Raw genomic sequence first — 11,199 nt, 5'->3', positions numbered from 1 at the left:
GCACAAAGAGAAGGATTGTGGACATTTCACAATAATTACATGATTCAACAACTTTGTCCGCCATCATGAATTGCCCCGCCGCAAAGACTCTGGGAACGAGATCGGTTTGAATTATCGGTTCGTTTTTCGCGCGGGCGATCAGTGCATGTGCTCTTCCTCTCTTTTTCCCTTGTTGGACGACCAAAATTGAATCTTTGCGATTCGGATTTCCTTAACATTTTGTGCGGGTGAAATGGCACGCATTCCACCAAATAAACCCAGTAAACATCGACGGAATCCGGAAGAAAGGGCAACGACAATTCAGGTCAGATAATCAGCATTCGCCACAAAGATACACGCCAGTGACATGATTCAACCTCAGACAGTCTCCGAAAGGGTTAATCGGTGAAGACTTCATGGCAAAAATAGAGACCTTCTTCAAAACGTAAAGGGAGTTCTACGAACGTTTGGAACAAAGGGTGGCCTGGCCGAACAGCTACATTTAGCGAATGGGTGGGAAGATTCAAAAGATCCGAAAAGCAAAAGACTGCCGGAGGAGTTTTCGGTAAGTCGTCATCTTACTTACAAACCTGATTTAAGGTTAAATGGCTTAAAATTTTAAAGTTTTGTTCCCTTGTTCCCAGCCCAATTTACTTTTAAACTTGTACCCAGCTTTTTGCTCCCTAAAATTGTTTATGTCGCCTTGTTCCTCTGTTCCCCCTTGTTCCTCTGTTCCCCAGTTCAAAATAGCCATCTTCCCTCGTTTCCCAAAACGCCAAGGAGGGCCTCAGCACAGTCATTACTTTTGCAGGCCTACTCCCTTAGTAATTTCACTTTATATTGTATTAAGGCCATTTAAGGCAATAACAATAATAACGAATAGGGTATAGACCGATTTAGATATATTAAAATTCAGTTCGAAACAAAAGACATCATCTCGAGGCTCTGGGGAATAAATATAAGGATTTGTATGAGTTTATTCCCCAGAGCCTCGAGATGATGCCTTTTGTTTAGGACTGAATTTTAATATATCGAAAGTGGGCTGTTACATGTAATATATGGATCTCTGTATACCCAGCCCCTTATTCGCCACTTGCAGATGCCTTGTTCTTCAAACGATGCCACTACAAGAGCACAATAGTGCCGGTTATTCTGTAGTTACTCCCTTGTCACCTGTATAACTACATGTACCTTCACTGGTTTCTCATGCACGAGGAGCCAGAGCAAGCTAAATTTTGGACTGGGTGCTTAATAAGATGACTCCTTTGACACTAGATTTCACTGAAAGGTCGGTTACACTTCAGAAGAAACCGCCTGGGAGATTATCTTGCTTTGGTCTCCCATTAATTGTCAATACCTCCGTCAATCCCACCCAAATAAAGTATCTTGATGACAAATCTTATTCCATCAATTTGACCAAAATATAAATTATCTAATTTCTTTGATTGTCCTTGATAAGGCGGTTCTGTGGACTTGATCGCTAGGTTATTTTTCCAGATGTGCTGCAACACTATTTGCACAAATTTTGACTTCCCGACTGGGTTCTTTTGAGGCCAGAATCCCAGATGAAGGGTGGCAGACAATGATGAGAGGTGAGGGAGGAGTTGGGTTTTTGAGGTCTATGCACAATCACAATCCTTTCAGGTGAAACCTGGAATTACTTCTTAGCAATCTAAGTGCACAGAAAAAGCAAGTTAAAGCATGGCCTAAAAGTTGATGCGAAAGAGTATACAAAATTAAATTTACAGCTATGCTATTAATAATTTAATTGTGTAGCATATACCTGAGGTATACAATCCTTAACTCACTGTCACACCATTTTACTTTGTAACCTCTTGGGTAGCATATACCTGAGGTATACAATTCTTAACTCACTGTGTCACCATTTCACTTTGTAACCTCTTGGGTAGCATATACCTGAGGTATACAATCTATTAACTCACTGTGTCACCAGTTCACTTTGTAACCTCTTGGGTAGCATATAACTGAGGTATACAATCCATAACTCACTGTGTCACCATTTCACTTTGTAACCTCTTGGGTAGCATATACCTGAGGTATACAATCTATTAACTCACTGTGTCACCATTTCATTTTGTAACCTCTTGGGTAGCATATACCTGAGGTATACAATCCATAACTCATGATCACTCTTTCACCATTTCACTCTGTAACCTCTTGGGTAGCATATACCTGAGGTATACAATCTATTAACTCACTGGGATTTTTATGTTTCCCATATTTCTTACACTGGATGTAAGTACAACAAAGAAACAACTGATCACCTGAAAAGGCTGACAAAAATCAAATTTAATTCAAGGGCACCGAATAATTGCTGACACTGTCGTTGTCATGCAGTTTATAACTATCTACATGTATACTGACTTTCATTCAATGGGTGCTTTTGATGTTTCATATCATACCATTATAGGTTTATTTTCAGGCAACACAAGATCAGTTAAAGAAAGTCTCGGTAATGTTTGTACATGTACATTATTGAAAATTACTCCTTTTATGAATGAAACAAATTTTCTGAACAAAATAGCTTTCAATGTCTACCCTATAGAGAATTCTTTACAGAGAGACAAACACTTGACATTAACAATTTTTATTGTTTAAATTGCATATCTTATATACTGTATTGCACATGTTTTATTGTCTTTTCATCAGAGGAGAAAGAGGGAAGGAGAATTCGAGTGCCCTTTTTTATAAGTTCTTCACTAGACCTAAAAGTTACTATGCCAAATCCTCATGAATGAATTAATTTACGAGTGCAGTGTGTCCGAGAAAGAATCTCTGTCGCAAATGTCCAGTATTTTGCTTGCGAATAGACATTGGGCCACCATATAAGTTGAAATTCTCTTCTACGCGACCACTCACCCAACGTGCTGGGTGACGAAAATAGGCCCTCTCTTTTAGCGGTACTGCTGTTAGATTAAACAAATCCGCAAGCCTGGCAATATTGCATTTACTTTTGTTGTGAAATGAGGAGTTAAACATTAAAGTAACTGCCTGGTGTGTGACATGATGACGAGAAAATAATATAAACAGACATGGAACAATTCACATGAAGAATTAACTCTTTCGGTTCTACTGTTACTATTTTTATTCCTATGTCATACTGCACTACGTGATCTCGATCTTAACAACTTTAATGAACAGTTACGGTGTTATTATTATTGACGTGTGGATTGGGATCACGTTGCTTTTTCACACCTTCGTTCCTGGACTGTGAGAAAAAGTATTCTAGGAATTTAACCTTGCGTTCAAATTTCTTTGATGGGCCGCTCAAAAATTTGGCTGGCTCTGGCTCCTTGTGCAAACAATGTCACATGTTCAGCAATGTGAAGCCCTTTATACCAAGTCATAAAAAGATTTAACCAATCAGTCAATAACTGCACAGCATATATTCGGCTGTATTCCACATTGCTTGTGCAGGGTGATATGTAACTATTTCCTATGACATGGTACATGTATACAAGCTTTCTCGCTTGTTACTTGTCACTTGCTTGTTTGCATGTACATGTATGTGGGCCTTAACAAAAAGAAATTCAGTTGTCTTCTGGGGTATTCCATAGTAGACTACTCAAAAGCATTTGCATTACTAGCATTTTTCATGAAACATTGATAAAGCTACCGGTAAAATTTACTGCTTGTAAGAGCACTTATTACCGCCTGCAAACACTCAGAAGTCGCTTATCCTTTGCAGAACCTCCAACATTAACCAATTGCTTTACCGGTGTGAAAAGGTGCCATACCTGTTGCGCTGAAAACTAGGGAGAACCCTGTACATGTACTGTTATGTATTAGAGCTAGCCATCTAAATATACCAATCATATTGCAAGGCTGTTGCCTAACAGGAGCCCGGTAGCCTAGGGCTCCCAAAGAATAGCTCTGGGCTCCTTAATTTTTCACAGCAACGCCTTTCACTTCATATGTTGGGCTCCTAAGTTCTCAGCGTTTAGCTCTGAGGGCCCCTTTAAAATTTTCTTAGGCAGCAGCCTTGTATTGTGATGCAGTTAATATTGCAATTTCTCCCACCAAAACCTCAAATTTTATTTGATAAGTACTTAACCCATTCATCCCTGAAGAGGCCCCCATTGATGAATAAAATCGTCTGGCATTAGACAGAGTAAAATCTATAGATCGTTTTCACGTGACGTCATCATTTTCTAAAATCCAAAACTGAAGAGCCACGAAAGTTTTTATCCTCATCAGGCATAAGAGGCGGTAAATTTGTATCCATTTGCAATTTTAAAGCTCAATAGCGTGCTTCGTTTGGAAACCAGAGCATTTTGAATTTCTGAGTTATAGCGGTGCGTGACACGAGGCGACGATCAAGTTTATTGAGAAATATATATTTATCTCATGGTGTTGAGCCTTTTTAGAATTTAAAGCATTAGGAAAAGTGCTTAAGTAAATAGCTCTCTGTTCAGTACAGATGATCACTCGCCTAGATAGCCAAAGTAAGTAACAGATGTTGACACTATTTTCCGGCCGCCATATTGGTGCACCACAGATGTGCACCAACATGGCGTTTTCATACTGGGCTCTGTAAATTTCCGCGAAACATTTCGACGATTATCTGAAGTTTGAGGAAACGCACGGGCCTAAAACTTGGAGAAGTGTCTTCTTCATTTATCTTCTACAACATCACGAAGTCTTGACTTTTTCCACTGGATGGTTTTCGATTTATTTTTTTATTGCGTGACAGTGAAAACGATCTTTAAGTGTCACTCTCAGGAGGGAGCGGGTTGTTAATCTAATAAGCCATTTCCGAATTCATGTCTGCCTCCTCTTCAAAGCGAGTCTAAGTGCGAAGTTTTTCTCCTGAAAATTAGTTTTCATTCATATGTAAAGTAGACCTAATTACCATCACAAAGACTTCGCACTTAGACTTGCTTTGAAGAGGAAGCAGACAGGAACTCGGAAATGGCCTATTCATAACAATACACAAAAAGCCATCTTGAGGAATTTTTATACATATCTCAAAACGTTTGTTTTAAGAGACAATTTTTGGCATGATTGCTCCACTGTTTTAATTGGATATGGGAAATCTCACAAGCTAGTGCTTTGAGTGCTTTATTCCCAAAATTTGTTTTGAGTTGTACCCTTCAAACACTAATTCAGACATTTTATCAATAAAAAGGTATGAAAAATTCAACAATAAATAATTATTATTGATTTTATTACATGTACAAAATGGTCAGTTTGGTAAGGTGGACACTTAGGGATGTTGTCACAGGCTTCCATATAAGTTTGTAAGCCAGGGTGTCAACAAGGAATTCCAGCTGGTCAAATTTGTAGCTCCTACCATAACCATTATGTCGGGTCATGAAGCTGACCTTGTAGGGTTTTTATATGTCCATATTTTGTTTCAGGGCAATGTATTAGATCTTTGGCAGCTAAAAAGGGCTGGTGGAGGTTGTCTTGAATGGGACGTTTCTAAAAGGTAGGTAACTGTTATTTAAGGAAACTCTTGTATTTTTAAAAGTACCATGGAAACACTACATACATGTACATTGCACAGAGACCAATGAGATAAATTGTTTTGTGCTCTCTTTCAAAGTGAGACTATGTAAATTTTGTGATGTCTATTAACATAATAAATATTAAAAATTTTATCATTGTGTAATACAATTCAGAAGTTTTCATTGGCCCTGCCATCCTGGTATATGAGCTAATATTCCATGCTCTACAAAATGATGGAAAGGGTACATGTCAGCTGAAAATATACAGTTACACAATGAAGTCAGTAGATTTCTCTCTATTTTGGGGACATTTTCAATAAAACAATATTATTGCATTCAGGCTTGTTGGATATGAAATAACCAGTCGAGCATGAAAAACAAAGTTGACCAACATATCCTAATAATGATAATGATAATGATAATAATAATAATAATTTGTGAAGCATAATTTAGCTTGTTATGTGGAGCCAAGCTAATAAGCAAAAGATCATTAGGATAATTTGTCATTTGTTTTGTTTGTTAGTTTGTAAATTTTTACTAAACCGATTGACTCCTGGGAGTTTACTCTGTGTAATGCCAGACGATTTTCTGATCATTTTGTACTTTGCAACCACCGCATAGTCCATACCTTGTCATGGTGGGGTTGCTTGTGTACCTCAATGCCCCAGAGCTAGCCCAATGAGAAATTTAGCATAGGAAAGTGCTGTTTGTTGTTTTTGAGTAGAGGTCAGACTGAAACAGACTACATATATGTAATAGACAGAATACAGCCTTAGGCTGCTAGCTGGATACCAGACCTGAAGTACATTGATCAGTTTCAATGTAATCTTTAAAAGTATCTATAATATTAAATTATTATTGCAAAACAGATTGCATTTTGAATAATTTCTTGTATGTGATAGTCTGTTTTTGACTTTTGTTATCAAAAGGCATAACCAGTCTCTTTAATCATTTTTATTTTACCCTAACAAGTTCTGTCTCTCTCGGGTAGTCAGTCCATTTTTTACTGTTGTTATCTGAAGGCAGAACCAATTTTGTAATAATAATTATTAAATGTACTAATGAGTTCTGTCTCTCTTGGGTAGTCAGTCCAGTTTGGACTGTTGTTATCTGAAGGCAGAACCAATTTTGTAATAATTTTTTTGTGCTAATGAGTTCTGTCTGTCTTGGGTAGTCAGTCCAGTTTTGGACTGTTGTTATCTGAAGGCAGAACCAATTTTGTAATAACTATTATTTTGTACTAATGAGTTCTGTCTCTCTTGGGTGGTCAGTCCAGTTTTGGACTGTTGTTATCTGAAGGCAGAACCAAATTAATGTTGTAATAATAATTATTTTGTGCTAATGAGTTCTGTCTCTCTTGGGTAGTCAGTCCAGTTTGGACTGTTGTTATCTGAAGGCAGAACCAATTTTGTAATAATTATTATTTTGCGCTAACAAGTTCTGTCTCTCTTGGGTAGTCAGTCCAGTTTGGACTGTTTTTGTTATCTGAAGGCAGAACCAATTTTGTAATAATTATTATTTTGTACTAATAAGTTCTGTCTCTCTTGGGTAGTCAGTCCAGTTTTGGACTGTTGTTATCTGAAGGCAGAACCAATTTTGTAATAACTATTATTTTGTACTAATGAGTTCTGAAGGCAGAACCAATGTTGTAATAATAATTATTTTGTGCTAATGAGTTCTGTCTCCCTTGGGTAGTCAGTCCAGTTTGGACTGTTGTTCTCTGAAGGCAGAACCAATTTTGTAATAATTATTATTTTGTACTAATAAGTTCTGTCTCTCTTGGGTAGTCAGTCCAGTTTTGGACTGTTGTTATCTGAAGGCGGAACCAATTTTGTACATACAAAGCATACGAAAATTGAAAGCGAGTTATGCGTATTTGCTACAGTGTTGCAGAATCGTGCGAGCAAGAATTACTCTAAAATCCTCGCGAGAATTGCTGCATGCCACACAAGCTACATGAGGCAAAGTCTCTGGAAAATGTTCCCTGAATGACGTTTTGTGGATTTATGCTTCTCCGTTGTGACTTAAAAGGTGTAAAAAAAAGTAACTGAATATGTCAGAAGCGGACTCTGATGCGATATCTGCGACACCTAAACTTGCGAAATGAGTTCTTGAGTTACACTTAATGATTAGCTAAGGGTGATTTCAAATCACCGTAAGCTCATTTGCATATATTTTTTTGTCTGCCTAAGCTCGTCATGGTAAGATACAAGTTTCTTGCAATAATTCCTTTAGCTCTTAGCTTCATTATTCAGTTTCACCTACACAGGAACATTGCTTATGAATGGCAAAGTGATTTGTTACAACATTCTTCGAAAATGATATTATGAAATTATATAAATTGATTGATTGACTGGTGTGACTCTTTTCCAGGGCCTTCATGTACTTTTGTCTTCAACCACAAGATGCAGTGCTGAAGGAAATTGAGCATTGAAATTTAATTGGAGGGAATTTCCTGAGATGCAAGAAACAGACAGTGCTGATTGCAAATTGTGATGCAATTGTGAATAATAATTGATGTCTTTGTGTCAAAACTTGGGAGGGTAGAGGTTTCATTGCCATTTTGGATATACCTTGTGAACATTATTAGGTCAAACTGTTTTAGCTGGGTCAAGTAAATTTGTTCCAGACATCAGGTAATTATGGAAGAGTCGAATGCTCTCACATTGAACTGGGTGAATACAAGGGAGAAATATTCACTGCAACAATCAGTGACTTCTCTGTTCATATACTGTAAGTTTTTTGACAAAAATCAAGAAAGGTTTCACTGTCCCTTGGGTCTGAGGAAATTGTGAGTCATCGTTCAGTGGCAAATACATCAAACACAAGTGATATCTTTCTAATAAACACATCTGCATGTGGCAACAATGATTGAAAGATAATTAGTCATAGCATACTAATTTGTAGTATTTTTCATCTGAACTGGCGGGTGGCACACCTCATACAGTTGGATGTAACTTGTGAATTCGGTCTAACCATGCAGTTAATTTGTCATAGTATACTAATTTGTAGTATTTTCCATCTGAACTGGCGGGTGGCGCACCTCATACAGTTCGATGTAATTTGTAACGTAGGTCTAACCATGTAGTTAATTTGTCATATTGTAGTACACTAATTTGTAGTATTTTCCATCTGAACTGGCGGGTGGCACGCCTCATACAGTTCGATGTAATTTGTAAAGTAGTAATTTGTAAAGTAGGTCTAACCATGCAGGTAATTTGTCATAGTATACTAGTTTGTAGTATTTTCCATCTGAACTGGCGGGTGGCACGCCTCATACAGTTCGATGTAATTTGTAAAGTAGGTCTAACCATGTAGTTAATTTGTCATAGTATACTAATTTGAAGTATTTTCCATCTGAACTGGCGGGTGGCGCGCCTCATACGGTTCGATGTAATTTGTAAAGCAGGTCTAACCATGTAGTTAATTTGTCATATTGTAGTACACTAATTTGTAGTATTTTCCATCTGAACTGGCGGGTGGCACGCCTCATACAGTTCCATGTAATTTGTAAAGTAGGTCTAACCATGCAGGTAATTTGTCATAGTATACTAGTTTGTAGTATTTTCCATCTGAACTGGCGGGTGGCACGCCTCATACAGTTCGATGTAATTTGTAAAGTAGGTCTAACCATGCAGGTAATTTGTCATAGCATACTAATTTGTAGTATTTTTCATCTGAACTGGCGGGTGGCACACCTCATACAGTTGGATGTAACTTGTGAATTCGGTCTAACCATGCAGTTAATTTGTCATAGTATACTAATTTGTAGTATTTTCCATCTGAACTGGCGGGTGGCGCACCTCATACAGTTCGATGTAATTTGTAACGTAGGTCTAACCATGTAGTTAATTTGTCATATTGTAGTACACTAATTTGTAGTATTTTCTATCTGAACTGGCGGGTGGCACGCCTCATACAGTTCGATGTAATTTGTAAAGTAGTAATTTGTAAAGTAGGTCTAACCATGCAGGTAATTTGTCATAGTATACTAGTTTGTAGTATTTTCCATCTGAACTGGCGGGTGGCACGCCTCATACAGTTCGATGTAATTTGTAAAGTAGGTCTAACCATGTAGTTAATTTGTCATAGTATACTAATTTGTAGTATTTTCCATCTGAACTGGCGGGTGGCGCGCCTCATACGGTTCCATGTAATTTGTAAAGTAGGTCTAACCATGTAGTTAATTTGTCATATTGTAGTACACTAATTTGTAGTATTTTCCATCTGAACTGGCGGGTGGCACGCCTCATACAGTTCCATGTAATTTGTAAAGTAGGTCTAACCATGTAGTTAATTTGTCATAGTATACTAATTTGTAGTATTTTCCATCTGAACTGGCGGGTGGCGCGCCTCATACAGTTCGATGTAACTTTGAAAGTAGGTCTAACCATGCAGGTAATTTGTCATAGTATACTAATTTGTAGTAGTTTCCATCTGAACTGGCGGGTGGCACACCTCATACAGTTGGATGTAACTTGTAAATTCGGTCTAACCATGCAGTTAATTTGTCATAGTATACTAATTTGTAGTATTTTTCATCGGAACTGGCGGGTGGCGCACCTCATACAGTTCGATGTAACTTGTAAATTCGGTCTAACTATGCAGTTAATTTGTCATAGTATACTAATGTGCAGTCGCAATTGTCGTGGCATTAGGGCGTCATATGTAGGAGACAACAAATTTAAAATCTTAAGTATAAACTGGTGTTTGGAAGTTGCGAGGCGATTCTCAACGACTATCGATACATTTTTCGTCGAATGGAACAAAAAAAAATTAAAAATGAACGTGTATTCATCGACGAGAGTCATTGCATCGCTAAATGGTCAGCTTAAGTTTCAATAAGATGTATCTTTTAATCCCGGTCTAGTACGTCCCCTACACCTGAAGCCTACCTGATCTTTCATGAGTGAAATCAATTGACTTTCTTGACGATTCGAAACTTTCCCCTACTTGCTAATCTTTCGAATTAGTGTTTCGTTTCTATCAGCACAAATCACGGCACAAGTGTTGGTCCAAAAAATACCACTGGAGATCTACTTTCCAAGCGGCGACTCGAGATTGAAAATAAGCTTTCGTTTTATTTCATCTTTGTTTCTGATACCTTTAGCACAATGTCAACAAATTTTCTCTTTCGATTTCGTAGAAACAAACATGTTCGACTGTTTTCGTCGGATTGCGCCATCAAGTGAAGGAGTTGCGAATGACGTCATCCCCTTTTTGGCGCGAGACACAAATGAAAACCTTGCAAGCGAGACAAGTCGACCTCTCGCGACTTCGTCGCTCGCTCATTTACTTCGCGTACGAAAAATCACGATTCGCTCGCTAAAACATTTTCTCCTGGGATTATCGTGAGGTCGACTTGTGGCAAGTCTAACATCCACGGAATTGTTGTAAATCATCATCTTATTTAGTTCAAATGTCATCCCCAAAAAGAAAAACAATCTACCCTAACACTTCACTCAAGCGTGACTGCGGCAATGGCCGTTCACAGATTGCTTCATGTACGCCCAATTTAAGTGTCTTACGTCACGGTTGTATAGACCACCATATTTTCACATTCTTCCCAGTATTACGTCGACAGCCATACATTTACTAAATATATGTGTGTATAAAGAAGCAATCCAATGTTAACTCTCATTATATCTGAACGAGGCTGCCTCGCCCACTGGTCTAAAAGCCAATCAAAACAGAGCTATGTCAGCATCACGGAAATATGACACTTTTCACACGAAAAACCTCTTCCTAA

At 38.0% G+C, this 11,199-nt stretch overlaps 1 long non-coding RNA gene across 1 annotated transcript; it reads left to right on the top strand.

Annotated features, from left to right (window-relative positions):
- The first annotated feature begins 83 nt into the window (after window positions 1–83).
- On the top strand, window positions 84–10,459 carry LOC137991015 (uncharacterized). The gene is made up of 3 exons (XR_011121596.1): window positions 84–544; window positions 5,361–5,431; window positions 7,824–10,459. It is a non-coding gene; the product is annotated as an uncharacterized lncRNA (long non-coding RNA).
- Window positions 10,460–11,199: the final 740 nt, after the last annotated feature.

Source organism: Montipora foliosa, chromosome 2, assembly GCF_036669935.1.
Source record: "Montipora foliosa isolate CH-2021 chromosome 2, ASM3666993v2, whole genome shotgun sequence".
Classification (NCBI taxonomy): domain Eukaryota; kingdom Metazoa; phylum Cnidaria; class Anthozoa; order Scleractinia; family Acroporidae; genus Montipora; species Montipora foliosa.
The sequence above is the reverse complement of the archived record's forward strand: the minus strand, read 5'-3'. Positions and strand labels throughout refer to the sequence as shown.